This window comes from Heterodontus francisci, chromosome 1, assembly GCF_036365525.1.
Source record: "Heterodontus francisci isolate sHetFra1 chromosome 1, sHetFra1.hap1, whole genome shotgun sequence".
In the NCBI taxonomy this organism is placed as follows: domain Eukaryota; kingdom Metazoa; phylum Chordata; class Chondrichthyes; order Heterodontiformes; family Heterodontidae; genus Heterodontus; species Heterodontus francisci.
This window is the reverse complement of record NC_090371.1, coordinates 166,909,171-166,930,305: the sequence shown is the minus strand read 5'-3', so window position 1 is coordinate 166,930,305 and position 21,135 is coordinate 166,909,171. Positions and strand designations below refer to the sequence as shown.

The following is a 21,135-nucleotide window of genomic DNA, read 5'->3' as shown; positions in this document are numbered from 1 at the left end:
AGGAGGAAGGGGGTGGGGGGAAAGGGCTCTCAGCAAGAGGTCTTATCAGCCCAAGATCTTTAGGGAACATCTCTGTTACCTCAACCTAAGCTAGGAACAGTGTGTGTGTGTCGACTCCATTTAGGAAGGAGGTGCTCATGGAAATCAGCCACCTCTTGCAGGCACACCTGCAGCCTCAAAGCAGGGCAAGGTTGGCACTGCTAGCAATTGTGGAAGTGACCATGGCCCTGAATTTCTTTGCATCAGGTTCCTTCCAGGGTGGAGCAGGCCAACATCTGTAATATCTCCCAGTTCACCATCTATTGCTGCACAAGAAAGGTGACTGATGTTTTTTATGCCAGGACAGGGGAGTTCATTGTCTTCTCTCTGATCAGAGAGAAGCAGCTGGAGCATACATGTAGTTTTTCCAGGATAGCGGGCTTCCCCAGGGTGCAGGGTGCCATTGACTGCACCACAGCTTTGCGGGCATCGCATCTAAACGTTGAGATGTAACATAACTGCAAAGGATTCCACTCACTGTATGTGTAGTTGGTGTGCGATCATGCCCAGCACGCCACGTGAATGCCCAGTATCCTGGCAGCAGTCATGATGCATTTACTCTGTGCCAGTCCACTGTTCCCTCAGTATTTTAGCCACCATGGGGCTGAACTTTTCCTCAGGGAGGGGGAGGAGGAGGGGGAAACAGGAGTCAGGACTGTTTCCAGGTCCTGAATCTGCCCCCAGGGGGATACAGTTAATCTTTGGGATTTTCACAGAGGACCCCCCTTAATTAGCATGGAATTACCCTGTCTAATTAAGGGTGGCAGGCAAGCTCTCAAAGATGAAGGATCAATCAAAGGCCTACCAGCTGGAGAGGAGCAACAGGCTGCAGTAGAAGGTAAGTAACTGAGAGGGCGTTTCAACATGGAGGTTACCTCTCACCAACTATTTTAAAAGATTAAATTTAAAAAAACCAGAAAAATCAGCCAGGCCACCACTGTTGTGGGAGAAATCCCCATACAGGGCAACCTTTGGCTGCACCCACACACAGGATGGCAGGTAGGCCTGTAGGCCTGCCTGGAGCGCTGACTCACCTGGCCTGCCGCTGGGTGCACACCTCCAGGCAGTTCAACTGTCCTCTGTCGCATTGGGAAACTGGAGGCCGACTGGAAAATTCCAGTTAGCTTCCTTTAACTGTCCTTAACAAGGCTCTTAATGAGCCTAATTGCCTACCTGTCATGTGGGGGGGTGGGTATCCCTGTCAGCCCCGAACCCACCTTGGGATAAATGGCCAGCGCCAGAAAGAGGGTTGGGAAACCAGCACCCTGGCTGGTGCTGGTATTTTCAGGCCCCGTCCGCCTCCACTCCCAACCTCGCTGGGGCCTGAAAATTCAGTACATGCATGTCAGACCAGAAGGTGGTTGCTGGACGATGAGGACTATCTGCTTAAAATCTGGCTCATGACTCCAATGCGCAACCCAGCCACTTGCAGCCAGCGTGCATACAATGCTGCCACACAATATATCATGGTGTAGTCCATTAGGCTGTTCAAGCAATGATTCCACTACCTGAACGCTCTGGAAAAACCCTGCAGTACTCGCCTGGACATGTGCCCCAGCTCGTCATAGTCTGCTGTGTCCTGAATAGTCTCAGGCCAACATCCCCAGTATCGAGACGCTGGTCATGGTTAGTCAGTTACGTTGGGCAGGCCACATCGTCCACATGCCTGACACAAGACTTCCGAAACAAGCTTTCTACTCTGAGCTCCGTCACGGCAAGAGGCTACGAGGAGGGCAGAGGAAATGCTATAAGGATGTCCTTAAAGCCTCCCTGAAAAAATGTGACATCTCCACTGATTCATGGGAATTTCTTGCCCGAGACCACCCAAAATGGAGAAGAAGCATCCGCAAAGGTGCCAGCCACTTTGAACAACGTCGACATGCCCAGGCAGCGACCAAGTGCAAACAGCAGAAAGGAGCATTCAGAAATTCGAGCATCCCATTCTCTCGCCGCACCAAACACCACCTGGCCCACCTGTGGCAGAGTGTGCAGATCCAGAATTGGACTATTTAGTCAGCTAAGGACCCACAACCCTGGAGTGGAAGAAAGCCATCCTCATTCCCGAGGGACTGCCTAAGAAGAAGAGTCTCGCCATCATGAGGACACGGCCCTTGCCACGAGGGATAGGATACGGCGAGCAGCTGAAGAGGAGGGGTAGAAAAGGAAGAGCAGGAGGAAGGGAGGAGGCAACCAACATATCCCTTTTTTGGCTTGGCTGTCTGTGATCACCTCATCTGGCTATGGTTCCACTGAACACAACCCCGAGTTCCCTTTCTACACAGTCACACACCTTACTGTCCCTCTGTTACTGACCATCACAGCATGCTCTTAGCTAAAATTATGAAGTAAAAGCCACTAGAAAACAACTTTCCAAACCAACTTTATCGAACCAACCATCCAATATTCTATACAAAAGTCAAATAATCACCCTTGTCCATTTCCTTACTGCCTGTCTTGCAGGTGGCTTTGCCTGGCCTAGTGCTCCAGCAGTGCTATCCCAGTGGCTGCAACAGTTGCTGGTGGAAGGCAGCTGACTTTCAGTGGGGAAGACTGCAGATGGCCTTGCAGGATACTGTTGGGTCTCTCTGAGTCTAGAAGAGTTGGTTGTGGACTGCACCACCTTGGCATGGGTGGCAACTTTCCAGGCTGGCTGGCTGACAGGCAACAGCAAGGGTACTGGCAGAGTGGCAGTGGTGGGAGGATGAATGCTGTCATCCTGAGAGAGGACAGCGGGTTTGTGCTCCATGGAGCTACTGCCACTCCCCTGGGGCTATGCCTCAGCAGTATTAGTAATCTGCTGGAGGACAGAGTGCTGGACTGCTGCAAAAGCCTGCATGCCCCTTTGAACACTTGTATCTGTAGCCATGTTAACAGCAGTTTGAGCATGTGTGGCAGCAAGCTGAGCTTTCATAATCTCAGCCTGAGCTTCCATTGCAGTATTTAGATGTTGGGTGGTTTCTGCTTATGCACCATTTTCACTCTTGATCCTGCTCAGAGACTCTTCCACAAACAGTTTCAGTGCCTACTGAAGCCAAAATGGCCATCCCCTTTAAGAGGTGCAGGCTGCCTTGAAGTGGTGTAGGCTGCTTTGAAGTAGTGCAGACTAGCATTAGGTGGTGTAAGCCTCGCACATACAAGGGCCACCTCCTGAGGCATGCAGCCACTCAGTAATGCATTTAGCGCTGGGCCGCACGCTGCTATCATTCAAATTAGCAGGCGGATAGTCATGCATCACCATGTCCATGCTCATTATTGGGTCCTAGCTAATGTTTACCTCAATATATTTCAGTGATGTTGGTTGAAGGATGAATACTGGCCAGTAGACTGGGAAGAACTCTCCTGCTTTTCGTTAGAATAGTGCCATTAGGATGCTTGTATTCAGCTGATAGGGCATACGGTGGTCTCAGTTTAACATCTCATCCAAAAGATGGTATCTTCAGCAATCCTTCAGTATTGTACTGAAGTGTCAGCCTAACTCTTGTACTGAAGTTTCTGGAGTGGGACTTGAACACACAACCTGTTGACTAAAAGGCAAGAGACTGCTGAGACACAGCTGAAACCTAAAAAATGCAATGAGATAAATTATGAAGTAATGGTTGGGTGATGCCAAGTTTGTGCTTGAAAAGTTTGAAGTTTGTAAGAGCAAGGAAACACCATGTAAGTAAGGAGTTCCACAGTTTAGAGGTTCTGGGAAAAAAATAAGTGAGATTAGGAGCCTGCGGTGAATCTGGGAGGAGGATGTATAGTGGTGTGCGTGAGATTATAGTAAGAAGGAATGAAAGGGAATGATCAGAGAGCACTGATCATAGTAGCAATGGATAAGATAGAGAGAGAGATGTAAAGAAGAGAATGGAGGCTAAAACTTTTCTATTGGCATACTGTCTAAGACAGCAATGTCAGAATTACAAAAACTTCCAATTTTCAAATCTTAAATGGATTGAGGCTTTATGGTTAAGAGTCCAAGAGTGGAAAAGTAGTGTGTGGTGTGCATTTTGAAAAATTGAAAAACAAACAAGGGGTTCTTACACTTATTACTTGGAAGGTGTGGGTTTAGGTGGGAGAGAGGAACAAAGGGATCTCGGAATACAAATACACCAATCACTAAAAGTTGTGCTACAGGTTAGCAAGGCCATAGAAAAAAAACCAAGCAGTAGGCTTTATTTCTAGAGAGATAGAATTGGAAAGTAGAGAAGTTATGTTAAATCTGCATCAAACCTTGGTTAGCCCACATTTAGAGTACTGCGTGCAGTTCTGGTCGCCATGTTATAATAAGAATATAGACGAACTGGAGAGGGTGCAGAGAAGATTTACAAGGATGGCACCAGAAATGCATGGGTATACATATCATGAAAGTTTGAACAGGCTGGGTCTCTTTTCTCTTGAAAAAAGAAGATTCCTTTGTGCCAAGAGAAGGCGCAAAATAATGGGTTTGCATGAGCTAAAGCACAGAGATAACATTAAGTGTATCTTACTTGTGAGAGATTTTCTACTATTTTTCTCTGTTCTTTAGATATTGATATTGGAAGATTCCCCTCCTGCTATTCTTCTATAATAACATTTCATGAATTTAGTCCACAACAACTGGTTGCTAAAATATTTGGCTGCATTTTTTAATATTTATGTACTGTTATGGACAGATGGAAAGGGATGTGGGTGGTTCTCACTGTTGACCTCCCAAATGACCGCAATTGTGCTGTTTTGTTAAAAAATGATGCGTTAGCCTCGAGTGTCTTTTCGGTCAAATAAACAGACAAATGACAGGTTTTCTCATAGGTTAAAAAAAAAAGTATTTATTTCTTACTCAATTCCCGAAATGGTTGCCACTGCACCCACGCACACATTCACTCACATGCATATACACAAGAAAAATCCTATGTGAGGTACATGTTCGTGCTTTTCCGTAAATCTGTTGAATATTCTCAGGAGGAAAGTCTTTTTAAAGGTGAAGGCCTGGGTGTTTGTAATCTTGAACTTGTTACAACCAGGTGAGAAAGGTGTCTAGGGATCTGTTACTATCTTCACCTGGTCTTATTGTAACAGTGTTTAATTTTAAACACACTGTGTTTTCAGCTCCCCATTTTGTGAATCCTTGTTCACAACTTTCCAATTATAAGACAAAGAAACCAATTCACACAGGCTTTCTGAGGTTTAAAGATGAAAGATGAAATTTTATTAAAACTAAAACTTAAGCTCTAATATGGTTCACACCAATGGATATACAACATGCCCATGCTAGCATGCACATGTGATATACACATGCAGATAGGAACAGAAAAGAGAAAAGGAAACTATAGTAGAGAAGGGCTTGAGGCAATATCTTGTTATGATGCTTCGAGCTCACTGTAGTCCTTTTGTAAGTAGTCTTGCTTTTCGTTGGGGCCCAGTAGTCTTCTTAAAACCTTGTTCACATAGGAAACCTTTCTCGCTTTGAGTTTCATGTGTTTTCACAAGATTCAGTTCCATGGGAAGGAGATGGATGCAGGCAGACAGGAGCGGCTGTAATTCGTACTTCAGTTCCAGGAGAGATCTTTACTCCATGAGCACACGGCTTTGTCTGAGTTCAAATCCTTTGTTGGAAGTTCAAATTCAAAAAAACTCCAACCAGCTAGTCATGTGACTAAAACTGGTTTGACCACTTCTTCTGTGTATTGAGGAAGCAACAACTGGGTCCTTTAGTTCCAACACTGCTCGTTACTATACAAAAATGTCTTTCCAGTCAGGGGCTTGCAATTTTAAGTTTTAGTGTTCATGTGGCAAAATAATGTGTGCCTCAGTCATGGCAGGTGGGGGGAGGTTTGCGTGACACATCGACACCCAGCGGAATGAAATGTGATTTGAAGAAAACGGCGCATTTCATTACCGTGTTTGAGAGAAATAAGATACAGAAAGAAAAAACATGCATTTCTCTCATTCATTTCCATTCAGTCATCAATCTTAAGCTTTTTAAAACTGGTCTGTTCTGGGTGCCAAGGCTGCTTTACAAAGACTTTTGACTTCAGAGGATGGGTGGTTCCATTTTCCTCTGACTGTGGGGGAGGAGACTTTGTTACTCTCCCCTTTGTTCTCTGGGACAATCCTACCTTCAGGTATTTGTGCAGACTTAACTGCATTCTCCTGTGACACTTTGACTAGGTGAGGCATCACCCTCATGTTTTCTGAGCCCCCTCTTTGTCTCTGCAGCTTCCTGTAAATGCTGTTAACAGCTCTGGTGGGGTGTTTCTAGAGTCTGCATTCACATAGGAGGATGTGGGGTCTAACTTTTCACATTTTTCAGGGTTGGTTGACCAGACAGTAGGGGTTTACATCTGGGATTGTTCCTGGACTTCCTTTAACCTGCCCTCTTGGCCACTTTTTCCCCTTCCCTTTCTATCCTTTTGCCAGCCTTGGGCTGGCCTGTCCCTTTTTGTTCTCGACGGGGGTCCCTTACAGTTCACCAGCCCTCTGCTGGAGGGTCCTCCTAACAGTAGTACAGAATTAGGAGTGCAGTTTTCACTGTAGGCTGGGGTTTCCCCTCAATCTGGCACATGTGGCAACTCCTGCAGTACCCCACCACATCTTTGTGGAGTTTTAGCCAGTCAAACTGCTGTCTTATGCTGGCTTTGGTCTTTCGAATACTGCAGCTACTGTAGTCTGTGGGACTTTCTTAATATTTCTCCCCGGTACCTCTGTAGCACCACTAACTGGTGAACCAATGTCCACTCCTTGCCCTCAGGTCTGTGAAGAGAACTCCATTTCCTCATCAATACCTCATCCTTTAAATAGTAGCAATCAGGGACTCCCTCTGCTTCACTTTCAGACTGGACAGCCTGTGCTAACTCTCGCAATACTGGGTCAGCTCACTGAGCCTCATCTAGGGAAAATCCATTTAATTCATTCCCTGGGTCTCCTAACTTTCCAAAGAAAGTCTCGGACAGGCAGACCTCATGGTCATTTGCCTGCAGTGTCAATGCAGTCTCCTCTGGGGGAGTTGGTTTGATCATAGCCTGATCCACTACACATTCAGGGATTCTGCAGGGGGCCGTCTCCCACCACTGCCCTGACTCTCTGACCTCCTGCGATCTTCTTTCACAATTGAGGGGGCTACCACCTTCACCCCTGCCAGATCATTACCTAGGAGCAGGTCAGCTCCGTCCACAGGCAAACTATGGACAATCCCTACAGTCACCGGTCCTGAAACTAGGTCGCATTCCAGGTGCACTGGTGTACAGGTACAGGCACACACTGCCCTCCAATACCATTCACCACCATTTTGGTGTTCACTGCACTCTCTGGGGGAAAGACCAGGCCTTTTCCCAATAAAAGGGATCTGGCGGCCCCTGTGTCCCTAAGAATCACTATGGGCTTGCTTGCCCCACTCGAGGGGCATGGGGTTACTTTCCCTTCAAATACAAAACCCTGATAACCTTCAGGAATCCTATTAACTTTTCCTGCACTGCCATAGTAAGCTTCCTGGGTTGCACTCTTACTGCAGTTAAAGCCACCGCTTGTTCTGTGTTTTCTATCAGGGTCCCATCTGCACTGAACGGGTGTGGCTGATTAACCCTACCGGTTTCCCCTTTAGTTTCCAGCAGTCAGCTTTTAAATGTCCTTCTTTATTGCAATGGAAGCACACAGGTCTCCAGGTCTCACTCTTGCTCACTGCATTTTCCTTTTTGGCTGGAGGAGGGCCCCCTGTGTCTCCTCCTTTCTCTGCTCTTTCAGGATTGCCTGGGCAGATATCACATTCCCACCCTTTGTCCTTTTCAGATTTGTGGGGGTGGTTAGGAAAGGTTCTCCCCTGGGAAACCGACTTATAAATTAAAGCAAACTCATCGGCCAGAACGGTCGTTTGCCGGTCTCCCTGAATCCCCTGCTCCTCCACATGGGTTTTTATTGAGAATGGGAGAGAGTTTTTAAATTTTTCCAACAGGATTACTTCTCAGAGTCTCATAGCTGAGTTGTATTTTCAAAGCCTTCAGCCACTAGTCAAAAGCCAGCTGCTTACTTCTTTCAAACTCCAAATAAGTTTGATTAGCTTGCTTCTTCAGGGTTCTAAACTTTTGGCAGTAGGCTTCGGGTACTAATTCATATGCCCCGAGGATAGCATTTTTGGTCAGTTCATTATTTGATGAACTCTCATCTGGCAACAAGGAATAAAACTCATGGGTTTTTCTGGTTAGTTTGCTTTGCAGTAAAAGAGACCAGGTCTCAGCTGGCCATTTTAGCTGCCTTGCCGGTTTCTTGAAAGACATGAAAAATGCTTCCACATCTTCCACATTGAATTTTGGAATTAATTGAGCAAGTTTTAGCAATTTTGTACCTAGCCCTGAATTGTGTTCCTCCATAGTAACCATGCTTTCACTAGGGTTACTCTGTCACCCTTCCCACCCCCCCCAGTTAACTCAAGCCACTTCAAGAATTCTTCACATTCTTTCCGGAATTTTCTTTCTCTCTCTCTCCTGCCTTTCATTTTCTTCACATTCCTTTGGAAGGCTCTCTCTTTCTCCCTCTCTTCTAATTCAAGTTTCCTTTATTCCAATTGTATCTTTACTAGCAGTATCCTCTCTGGGTCTGCTTCTAGCACTGCCTCTGCTTCTTTAGATTCAAGGGAAAAATGGTTGGTCACTAGCCTTAGGAGTTCAGACTTCCTAGCCTTGCCACGTACAGTGATTCCACACTGCTCAGCCATTTTTCTCAATTCCTCCTTTTAATTTATCCCAAGTTACTTCACCCTGACTTGGAGAGCAACTCGCTTCAGTTGCAGACATGTTAGCATTCAATCACACACAACCACAAGAAAACCTGTACTGATTTGCTTTTTTTGATTGGGAACAATTTGGCTCCCCACTTCCAATTTCACTTATTTGTCTGTGGGTAAAATCCTGGACACTAGCACCCACATTTCTGTTGCAACCAGGTGAGAAATGTGTCTAGGGATCTGTTACTGTCTTCACCTGGTCTTATTGTAACAGGGTTTAATTTTAAACACACTGTGTTTTGAGCTCCCCATTTTGTGAATCCTTGCTCACAACTTTCCAATTATAAGACAAAGAAACCAATTCACATAGGCTTTCTGAGGTTTAAAGAAGAAAGATGAAATTTTATTAAAACTTAAACTTAAGCTCTAATATGGATCACGCCTACGGAGATACAACACGTCCACGCTAGCATGCACGTGCAATATACACATGCAGATAGGAACAGAAAAGAGGAGAGTAAAATTTAGTAGCGAGAGGTTTGACGCAATATCTTGTTATGGTGCTTTGAGCTCACTGTAGTCCTTTTGTAAGTATTCTTGCTTTTCGTTGGGGTCCAGTAGTCTTCTTAAAACCTTGTTCACGTAGGAAACCTTTCTCTCTTTGAGTTTCATGTGTTTTCACAAGACTCAGTTCCATGGGAAGGAGATGGATGCAGGCAGACAGGAGAGGCTGTAATTCATGCTTCAGTTCCAGGAGAGATCTTTACTCCATGAGCACACGGCTTTGTCTGAGTTCAAATCCTTTGTTGGAAATTCAAATTCAGAAAAACTTCAGCCAGCTGGTCATGTGACTAAAATTGGTTTGACCACTTCTTCTGTGTATTGGGAAAGCAACGACTGAGTACCTTTAGTTCCAACACTGCTAGTTACATACAAAAATGTCCTTCCAGTCAGGGGCTTGCAATTTTAAGTTTTAATGTTCATGTGGTGAAATAATGTGTGCCTCAGTCTTGGCAGGTGGGGGGTGGGGTGGGGGGGTGTATGCCTGACACTATCGATTGTTGTCTGAATGGGAACCATTCTGTTAACACGGTTCTACTTCACACCTATTCATTTTAGTCAGTCTGTCTCCAGAATGCTTTGTTAGTTCATTCATGATGATAAGAGGTCATCGATATGCATTAATGTTCTTTTCAATTTCAAAGGGGTTCTCTCCAGAGTTATTTTCAGACGCAGTTATCGAGTTTCACCTTTGCAGACAGGTTTGCTGATTTCTAGTAAAGGAGGGAGTCACGTGACCACTACTCCATTTTGACTGTGGTACAGGTGTCCATATTCTTGTGGTTTTAACAGTTGACTTTTTAATCCATAACTGTTCCATTTCATTGTTTATTTCATCACGGTTCCTTCCATGCATAACAATATATTTACACATATGCAGTACAGAGGCAAGCTATTCAGCCCCTAGTTCTTATGCCAGCTCTTTGAAAGAGCTATCCACTAAGTCCCATCCTCTACGCTTTTCCCATAGTCCTGCAAAACTTTCCTTTTCAACTATATATATAATTCTGTTTTGAAAGTTACAATTGAATCTGCATCTACCACCCTTTTAGGCAGTGTATTCCAGATCATAACAACTAGCTGCGTAACATAATTTTTCTTCATCTTCCCTTTGGTTTTTTGCCTATTACCTTAAATTTGTGTACTCTGGTTGTTGATTTTCCGGCCAGTGGAAACAGTTTCTCCTTTTGTTTCCGATCAAAACCCCTCATAATTTTAAACACCTCTATTAAATCTCCACTCAACCTTCTGTGCTCTAAGAGAATCAATCTCAGTTTCTCACATTTCTTCAGATATATAAGATCAAATTGTGTATATTTGAAAAGCTGACAAGGTCTTTTAATTATCAAAGCACCAGTCATGCTAAATGCAACTAATTACTTTTCAATGCAGAGCCAGAAGCAAAACAGAGTAACAAAGGCAGACAGAAATGTATTTGCTCCACAATTAACTTTCTATTTTGATGATTTTATGTCACAACAAATAGAGCTAGCATACAATGGGATCTTCACAGCATGTCAATCAATGCATCCTAACCAGGTTTTGTAGATAATGTAAATGATATAGATGAAAATAATATATATAACATACAGTACTATAATAAATATACCCAGTACTATAATAATAAATACAATATACACTGTATTATATTAATAGTGCTAATAAATATATGCCATGCTAGAATAATAAGTAGCATTTTCTGCACTTATAACGTAAACCACTATGTTAAATATAATAAATATTTTGATACACCTTGATTTAACACTTGGAAGATTAGAATTTTATGAGAAATTTGTAGGATTATTCCATATTCCCACATTCCCAGCAGGAACAAAATTTGCAGGCTGGCAAGATTGGCAAAAATGATTCAACATTTTAGCCCAATTCTTTGACCAATAGCGTGGGGAAAAGGCATTGAAGTGGATAATCAGCCATGATCATATTGAATGGTGGGGCAGGCTCGATGGGCTGAATGGCTTATTCCTACTCTTATGTTCCTAACACATTGCAAGTATGTTTCTCTGCAGAGTGTGCAGGATTACAGAATTATGCCTTTTACCTTTACATATGCTGCATGTAGCTAAACTTATGTATTGTTTTGCGTGCGATACTTATCTGCCAGCGGATCTGTAGAGGGTACCCCAACAGAAAACTGGCAGAACTCTCGAGAAATGAATTGAGAATCTGGAAATCGCCATTTACTTTCTCCAAGAGTTCCGCCAATCTTCCACCAAAGTTATGTCGGGAGAAAAAAAAAACAGGTGGGGATGTTTGGTAGGAATATGGGATTAGTGTAGGATTAGTATAAATGGGTGGTTGATGTTCGGCACAGACTCGGTGGGCCGAAGGGCCTGTTTCAGTGCTGTATCTCTAATCTAATCTAATCTAATTGGGAGGACCTCGTGGGAATTCAGGGCCAACAGCTCTTAAGTCCAAAGCAGTCTGCACCTCTGTCCTGAAGTGTTATACAACAAAACCCCTTTCAGTAGAACCACTACACATTGTACTGAGAAATAGTCTAATATATGAGGGGAAGATTCGATTACACTACCGGGAAACAAATCATCATCATTAAAACAGCCCGATTCTGAAGCATGTAACATGCTTTACCTATACACACAATCATGCCAACAAACTAGATATTTCACTGTATCTTGTATATGAAAAGTATTCTACACTGCATCAATGTAAAGCATAGAAACTTCTGAAAAATATATTTTTTTAAATGCATGAAGAACATTCACTGTCAAAGCTTACCTGTGACAGACTCTTGACGTTATCCCTTTCACATTTTTGACTTAAGTAAACAGAAAATCTCCTTACAGATATGCTTTGTTATTGGAGAGACATAGTTTACTTATGTACTGGTAAGAATGAGACTCTCCCCCTTGTGCTTTATCGTATCTTGATCATTTCCTGCTAGTGACAGAATAGCCTTTTGCTTCTGATCAGTGTCTGCTTACAAAGTGACTCAGACCACAACTACTCTCACATTCCAGAACAAGCTTTTCACAAAGGAAAGTCCAATCAAAGAGCCAAATTTTGCCATATTTTTAAAAGTACAAACATCAGTCAATATTACTTGTACTTAACCTACTGGAGTAATTGATATGGCCAGTTAATTGTGGAGAAGAAAACATCTTATTTTTAAGCTTTTGTACAACATTAATTTTGCAGCATTGTTACTGGAATTCAGTGGAAATTATAATTAAAAAGCATCTCCGACAATACTGAAGCTGAAATTTGAAACTTTGAAGAGAAAATCTGGTGTTCATTTTTTTCACTCATATTGACCTTCCGACTTGCGGCCCACTTCCTCTTTCAGTCAGAGGGCTGCTGATATACTGCACTCTTCGTCACGACTACACTGTAACCAATGGAAATAAATTTTACATTTGTAGGATCAGGGTTTGACTTGAAAGATTTTCATGGCCTTGTCGCCCATCTTGTTTCTTAATCAGATGGAAGATTCCACTTGCACATGCAATCTGGCTTAAATGTTCCAATGAGTACCGGAAGGTTGTAAACCATAAGAGAAAATGTTGGAAATTCTCAGCTAGTCAGGGAGCATCTGTGGAGAGAAAAGTAACTCTCTCCACAGATGTTGCCTGACCTGCTGAGTAGTTCCAGCAATGTGTGCTTTTGTTTCAGATTTCCAGCATCTGCAGTATTTTGCTTTTGTTGCAGGAAGCTTTTAATGTCAGTCAGGCAAGATTACAAGTGCAATGGCACAACTTTATTTCAATATTGCAAACTGCAATATATTTATTTAAAAACAGAGAAGGAAAACATTATGTAATAAAAACTGAAAATGCTGGAAAACACTCAGGACTAAGGCTGTGAACAGAACCGATTAGCTTAGAAATGGTCTGGAGCAGGCCTTTATATACTGGCTTCTTGACAAATTAATTACTATAGGTATACATGCAGGAAGCTAATACTTTGCTTGTGAACTATACCTCTAAAAGTCTGTGGAATACTCTATGCAAATGTAAACAATTAGGCTATTATGTTTAACAACTACTGAAAAAAAAATTCATTTCCTTCTGGTGTCTAATCTTGGTTTTTTCACGTAAAATAGTTCTCTTAAGAATAATTTCACCCTCATTTCCTTACATATTCTTTTTTTTTATTCATTCATGGGATGTTGGCAGCGCTGGCTAGGCCAGCATTCATTGCCATCTCTAATTGCCCTTGAGAAGGTGGTGATGAGCTGCCTTCTTGAATCATTGCAGCCCTTGGGGTGTAGGTACACCCACAGTGTTGTTAGGAAGGGATTTCCAGGATTTTGACCCAGCGACAGTGAAGGAATGGCGATGTAGTTCCAAGTCAGGACGGTGTGTGTCTTGGAGGGGAACTTGCAGGTGGTGATGTTCCCATGCATCTGCTGCCCTTGTCCTTCTAGGTGGTAGAGGTTGTGGGTTTGGAAGGCGCTGTCGAAGAAGCCTTAGTGCATTTCTGCAGTGCATCTTGTAGATGGTACACACTGCTGCCACTGTGTGGTCTGTGGCGGAGGGAGTGAACGTTGAAGGTGGTGGATAGAGTGCCAATCCAGTGGCTGCTTTGTCCTGGATGGTGTCGAGCTTCTTAAGTGTTGTTGGAGCTGCACTCGTCCAGGCTAGTAGAGAGTATTCCATCACAATCCTGACTTGTAGATGGTGGACAGGCTTTGGGGAGACAGGAGGTAAGTTACTCGCCGCAGAATTCAAAGCCTCTGATCTGCTCTTGTAGCCACAGCATTTATGTGGCTGGTCCAGTTCAGTTTCTGGTCAATTGTGACACCCAGGATGTTGATAGTGGGGGATTCAGCGATGGTGATGCCATTGAACGTCAAGGGGGGGTGGTTAGATTCTCTCTTGTTTGAGATGGTCATTGCCTGGCACTTGTGTGGCGCAAATGTTACTTGCCACTTATCAGCCCAAGCCTGGATGTTGTCCAGGTCTTGCTGCATATGGACATGGGCTGCTTCAGTATCTGAGGAGTCGCGAATGGTGCTGAACCTTGTGCAATCATCAGCGAACATCCCCACTTCTGACCTTATGATGGAGGGAAGGTCATTGATGAAGCAGCTGAAGATGGTTCGGCCTAGGACACTGCCCTGAGGAGCTCCTTACGGTGATGTCCTGGGACTGAAATGATTGACCTCTAACAACCACAACCATCTTCTTTTGTGCTAGGTATGACTCCAACCAGCATTGGTGTGATAGTAAGGATAGTTGGTGTGATAGTAAGGATAGCCTTTGCAAGCTTTATCTAAGAAGTGTCAAAGTGCATGAATGAAAACCTCCTTACCTATTCTCAGGCAGGCGTGGCAGCATTTTATCTCCTCCAATAGATCCCTCATGTATTGGATTTTACCTGACAAAGGACAATAAAGTCCAGAATATTGGACTGAGCCTGTTCAACTTCTCTTTTCACAGAGATGTAACTTTTTTCTCAGTTTTTTTTGATATCTTCTTTCATTATTCACTCAGCAAGCTATCTGCAATGTTCAAATATCACTATCATTAGTCAAATGTTAGGAAATAAATCCATGCCTTAACTCATGGTATTCTTGGCTTAAAAGTGTCCTCAGACTGCCCTTTTGATATTGATGATATCCGCAAGAGGTTTCCTTTATTTCGTATTTCCCACTAAACTCAAGCAAAACCTCAAATCCCACAGACGCTGCAAGATATGTTGCAGCTGCTGGAAAATAATAACTTGACCCTTTGCACTGATGGTAAAACGTAAAAATGAACCGACAAACATAAATCAGACTTTTATTTCAAAATTAAATTGGACAGACAAGTAAGACATACGCCTTGATATTAACTCCCCCACAACAGGTGATGGAGGTTTATAGGGATGGTGGGTTTGAAATAAAAATCAGGGAACGTGTCCCCAAGTCTGTTGCCATTTTTACACTGGTGAGTTGTGTGGCGTACATGTGTCCTGTCTTGAAGAGGCAGGGCACGTCATTGTCATATTTAACTCAGCTCCCACTGTGTAGATTAGATTAGAGATACAGCACTGAAACAGGCCCTTCGGCCCACCGAGTCTGTGCCGAACATCAACCACCCATTGGGCCTGATTTAAATGTAACAGCTGCCAGCCAAGTTTCCCATAGTTCTGGAAACACAACAACAAAATGGACATGAGAGCTGCCAGCTCCAGCAGGTTAATGCTTTTTGGAGCACATTTCGAGCTGCGATCTGTCACTCTCTCCCGCCCCGTTGTTGGGTTCCTCCACCCTTCAGCCACCAAGCCCAATCTCTCCTGATTGCCGGGGACTGTTCCCATTGTCAATCTAGTCAGCTGCTGGGTGGGAAACGGAAAAAAAACCCAACCAATTTAATATTGGCAGGATTCCCTGTCCCCGAGCTCTCCAAGTTTCCCCCATTACTCAGCTCCCGCTCCCTCCCTGTAAATATCAGGGCCATTACAGAACTTCAGTTTTTGTTCAATTATTTGCTGGACTTGTATGGATCTCAGATCTGTTATTGAATCAAGCACTGGACAGATTCAAAGTGCTCACTATTTCTATTAGTGCCTCTACTCAGCCCTCCACCAGATGGGTTCTCATTCAAATGAGCTCATCAGGTTCTCATAACCAATACACATAAAACAGCCCAAGGCCATCGCATGCTGGTTAGACATTCATGAAGGCATAATGCCATTCGACAAAATTGTGTAATCAACACTCAACATCTGGATATTTTTTCAAGGACTCGGTTTGTAAAGTCATACAAGGAGAACAGATGAATCAGAGATATGGTTGTGGTTGGGTCTAGTATGAGAGGCAGATGGATCCAGGATATCATTGTGGTTGGGTCCAGTATGAGAGGCAGATAGATCAAGATGCAGTTATGATCATGTCTAGTATGAAAGACAGATGCATAGGCAGTATAGTTCTGATGGTTCTTTTACTCTCTACATTAGACCACGTTGAGTTAGCAGATGATCAGTGGTCATTATCCTGTGGTGACGGTGGTATTGTTGCGAAAGAACCTATTTTAAAGATTATTTTAAAATTGTACCTCACAAATTCCTATGAAACAAGTTTAAAAATTGCTTCTTCTCCGATTGAGTCATGATTGATGGGAAACAGATAGTATACAGCACCTGTGCTATAAATTTATTCCCTTGTTTGTTCCTGATAACTTATTAATGACTTTTAGACATGATCCAGGAGAAATTTGGTTGTGTCAAGGCACTTTCAATGGTGCTATACAGTCTATGTGAATTCGCTGGGGTCAGACAGTGATGTGGGCTGCTATATGTGCAGTCTGCATGGTGTCCTTCAATGATATGCTACAAGAATAAATTTCTCCCCCAGTGTTTTTAAATTATTTGAAACTGATTTGAAGGAAAAAGTACTTGCCATAAAGATAACAAAAAGTAAAAAAAGTTGCTTTTTTCTAACACTTGGCATGTCTTTCAGAAATGCCTTAAAATATACTGGGGTCAAAATTGGGCGCTGTAGTGCCCATTTTTTTAGGTGCTACTAGCCCCCTGAGCGTTCCAAAATGGCATCCTTGTCCGTGGTATGTGCACACACTCCTGATGCAAAGCGCACGGGATGCTATCTTAGTTAAATTGTTAGTGCATGTCCACTTATCTTCTGCCAGAATCAGATCAGTGTGTAATGCTGATTAGATGTTGGTGCTGCTATTTTAGAGTTCCACAGTCCAGTTGATGTCCTTTCTTAAGCTAGCATAGCTGAACCACCATAACCCCACCACCGACCAACCCCCACCACCCCCCCACCAGTGTTATTTAAGGGGATCAAAAACTACTTACAGGGTTAGTTGCTGGTTTATTTCTTTTGGCTGTTGCTACAATTCTGTAGATTTTTGGTGATTTCCATACTTGTTTCAAGTTTCAAATGTTTACAGGGAGTGGTGTGGCAGGTGCTGAAGGACCTTTTGCTAGTTTCTGGACTTGGAATTGACAGCATGACTGGGAGAGTCAGAGGCCATAAACTGCTAGAAGTGGGAGGAGGAGGAGGAGGAAGAAAAGGCTCTGAGCAGGAGGCCACATCCACCCAGGGCCCTTCAGTGGACAATTCTCCATGCTCCTTGACAATGAACGCAAGCTTTCTGGCTGGCTTACCAATGCACCTAGCATTTTGTGCACTCTCTTCAGCCTTTTTCTGTAGCCTGGTCTATAAAAGTCATCAAGTGAGTCCTCTGCAACAGAACACATGCGCAACCTTCCCCTTCGGTGAGCTGGCATTTGCGCTATCTTTGTCCCCTGCACTGGCTGCACTGCACTTCCTTCCAGTGTCTCAGCACCTGCCACACCACTCCCTGTAAACATTTGAAACTTGAAACAAGTATGGAAATCACCAAAAATCTACAGAATTGTAGCAAAAGCCAAAAGAAATGCAGATTCCATCTCTATGCTATTCTCTAAGATATGTGCGGTATCAGTACCTGAACTGGTGGCTGCTACTGTGAAATCTAGTGATGGTGTAGCTTCATCATCATTCATTTCCTGCTGTTTGATCACTGCCTGGCCAGCTTGCCGTTCTTGGATATCTAAAAGGAAAAGGGACAAGGGTAAAGTGAGAGGGGCATGCTTACACCATCTGCAGTTTGTAACTCACAAGTGATTATAGGATTAGGGGGAAATGGGATGTGAGATGGAGGATTAGGTATGAGGATACCATCATCATCAATGGATTCAACCCTACTGCTGGCCACAGCCTTAGCAATAGCCCTTCCCATAATAGCCAACACCATCACCTCTGTGGGTGTTACAACATGTAGGCATGCCTGTCCCCTTCTGATTAGTTCTTGCTGTCTCCGTTTGAGCACCACCTTGTCCTACAAAAGAGAGGCAAGTGTGTCAGTGACTGTTGTGCAACCTGTCTGGCTGATGAGGCTGTCATGGTTGAATAGCTCGTGGTGTGTTCAAGCTGTGAGATGTGTGCCTGAGGCTTGCAACAGTGCTAAGTGTGTGAGAATGAGGTGAAGCATATAAATGTTAGGTATGAGTCCTGATTGATATATATATATATATATATATACATATATCATTGGAAGGTGAGTGATGGGGTTGTGGTGAATTGAACAAAAGCTGAGACTACCGGTACAGTTGGTGGGATGTGGCATTTGGCACTCATGTAAGGTAATTGAACTTCCTACGGCACTGCATCTTGGTCCTTGGGTCTAAACTCCTGGCATTGACCACTGCAGCTATCTGCTCCCGTTTCTTTTTTCATCATGTGTCTGGACCTGTGGATACAGGACATTTCTCCTCCTTTCTATCTGTTCCATCAAGACCTCCAGTGCAGTGTTTGGAAACTTGGTGCACGCTCTCTCCCAAGGTCACCCATTTTTCATTGTTGCACATCATTATTCTTGGTGACACAAAAACAAGAAATGCTGGATTCACTCAGCAGGTCTGGCAGCATCTGTGGAAAGAGAAGCAGAGTTAACGTTTCGGGTCAGTGACCCTTCTTCGGAACTGACAAATATTAGAAAAGTCACAGATTATAAACAAGTGAGGTGGGGGTTGGGCAAGAGATAACAAAGGAGAAGGTGCAGATTGGACCAGGCCACATAGCTGACCAAAAGGTCACGGAGCAAAGGCAAACAATATGTTAATGGTGTGTTGAAAGACAAAGCATTAGTACAGATTAGGTGTGAATATACTGAATATTGAACATCAGCAAGTGCAAACCTGAAGAAAAACAACCTGAAAAAAAACAGTGGGTAAGCAAACTGAACAAACTAAGATGAAATGAAATAAATGCAAAAAAAGATTGTAAAAAATGTAAAAAGGAATGCAAAAACAAAAGGAAGAAAAAATAACTAAAAATGACTAAAAATGAAAGTAAAGTGGGGGGCTGTCATGCTCTGAAATTATTGAACTCAATGTTCAGTCCGGCAGGCTGTAGTGTGCCTAATCGGTAGATGAGATGCTGTTCCTCGAGCTTGCGTTGATGTTCACTGGAACACTGCAGCAATCCCAGGACAGAGATGTGAGCATGAGAGCAGGGGGGAGTGTTGAAATGGCAAGCAACCGGAAGCTCAGGGTCCTGCTTGCGGACTGAGTGGAGATGTTCCGCAAAGCGGTCACCCAGTCGGCGCTTGGTCTCCCCAATGTAGAGGAGACCACACTGTGAGCAGCGAATACAGTATACTACATTGAAAGAAGTACAAGTAAATCGCTGCTTCACCTGAAAGGAGTGTTTGGGGCCTGGGATAGTGAGGAGAGAGGAGGTAAATGGTCAGGTATTACACCTCCTGCGATTGCAAGGGAAGGTGCCCTGGGACGGGGACGAGGTGGTGGGGGTAATGGAGGAGTGGACCAGGGTGTCGCGGAGGGAACGATCCCTTCGGAATGCTGACAGGGGAAGGGAGGGGAAGATGCGACTGGTAGTGGCATCACGCTGGAGGTGGCGAAAATGGCGGAGGATGATCCTTTGGATATGGAGGCTGGTGGGATGAAAAGTGAGGACAAGGGGAACCCTGTCACGGTTCTGGGAGGGAGGGGAAGGGATGAGGGTAGAGGTGCGGGGAATGGGTCGGACACGGTTGAGGGCCCTGTCAACCACAGTGGGGGGAAATCCTCGGTTGAGGAAAAAGGAGGTCATATCAGAAGCACCGTCATGGAAGGTAGCATCATCAGAGCAGATGCGTCGGAGACGGAGAAACTGGGATAATGGAATGGAGTCCTTACAGGAGGTAGGGTGTGAAGAAGTGTAGTCGAGGTAGCTGTGGGAGTCAGTGGGCTTATAATGGATATTGGTAGACAACCTATCCCCAGAGATGGAGACAGAGAAGTCGAGGAAGGGAAGGGAAGTGTCAGAGATGGACCATGTAAAGGTGAGAGAAGGGTGGAAATTGGAAGCAAAGTTGATAAAGTTTTCTAGTTCGGGGCGGGAGCAGGAAACGGCACCGATACAGTCATCAATGTACCGGAAAAAGAGTTGGGGGAGGGGGCCTGAGTAGGACTGGAACAAAGAATGCTCGACATATCCCACAAAAAGACAGGCATAACTAGGACCCATGCGGGTACCCATAGCGACACCTTTTACTTGAAGGAAATGCATGGAATTGAAGGAGAAGTTGTTCAATGTGAGAACAAGTTCAGCCAGGCGGAGGAGGGTGTTGGTGGATGGGGACTGGTTGGGCCTCTGTTCCAGGAAGAAGCGGAGAGCCCTCAAACCATCCTGGTGGGGGATGGAGGTGTAGAGCGATTGGACGTCCATAGTGAAGAGGAGGCGGTTGGGACCAGGAAACTGGAAATTGTCAAAATGACGCAGGGCGTCAGAAGAGTCACGGATGTAGGTGGGAACCTACTTATTCTTGGTGATCTCAGTTCCATCATGCAGCTACAATGCACCTTTCCTTTAAGAGGTGCAGGCTAGTTTTAAGCAGTGCTTGCAAGGAGCAATATTGGCCCCTCTGCTGATGTATGTATCCAATGAGCAACGTGGTTAGGACTGGCTGCAGGCAGAAATCATTATACTGAGCAGGCAGCATGAATTTGGTGTGCTGCCTGCATTACACTGAAGGGGCACGGGATAATCGCACATTGTGATCCACATGCTCATTTTTCAGGGGCTAAACAACTTAGCTCTGTTGGTACACTATTAATTACTTTGAAGTGCAGTAACCTACGCAAACACAGCAGCCATTTTGCACACAACAAGATCCCACAAATAGCCATGAATGATCAGCTAAGCTGTTTTTTTGAGAGAGACGAATAATGCCTAGCAAACAAAAGAATTCTCTACTCTTATTCAAAAGGGAAAAAAAATCCAGAATATTAGACTGAGCCTGTTCAACTTCTCTTTTCACAGAGGTGCAACTTATTTTCTCAGTTTTCTTTTTACATTGTCTTTAATATCCATCTGGACCAGC

The 21,135-nt window shown here is 44.0% G+C and overlaps 1 protein-coding gene across 5 annotated transcripts in view; it reads right to left on the bottom strand.

Moving 5' to 3' along the window:
- LOC137348022 (cytokine-dependent hematopoietic cell linker) overlaps positions 1-12,275 on the bottom strand; it is a 125,401-nt gene extending 113,126 nt beyond the window's left edge. For 2 of the 5 annotated variants that reach the window (XM_068013140.1, XM_068013228.1), the window contains exon 1: positions 12,035-12,274. The gene's annotated coding sequence lies outside the window, so the exon portion shown is untranslated. Of the gene's footprint in view, positions 1-12,034 lie in introns of all 5 variants that reach the window. The other 3 variants (XM_068013479.1, XM_068013566.1, XM_068013308.1) reach the window with 3 other exon arrangements.
- Between the last annotated feature and the right edge of the window lie 8,860 nt (positions 12,276-21,135).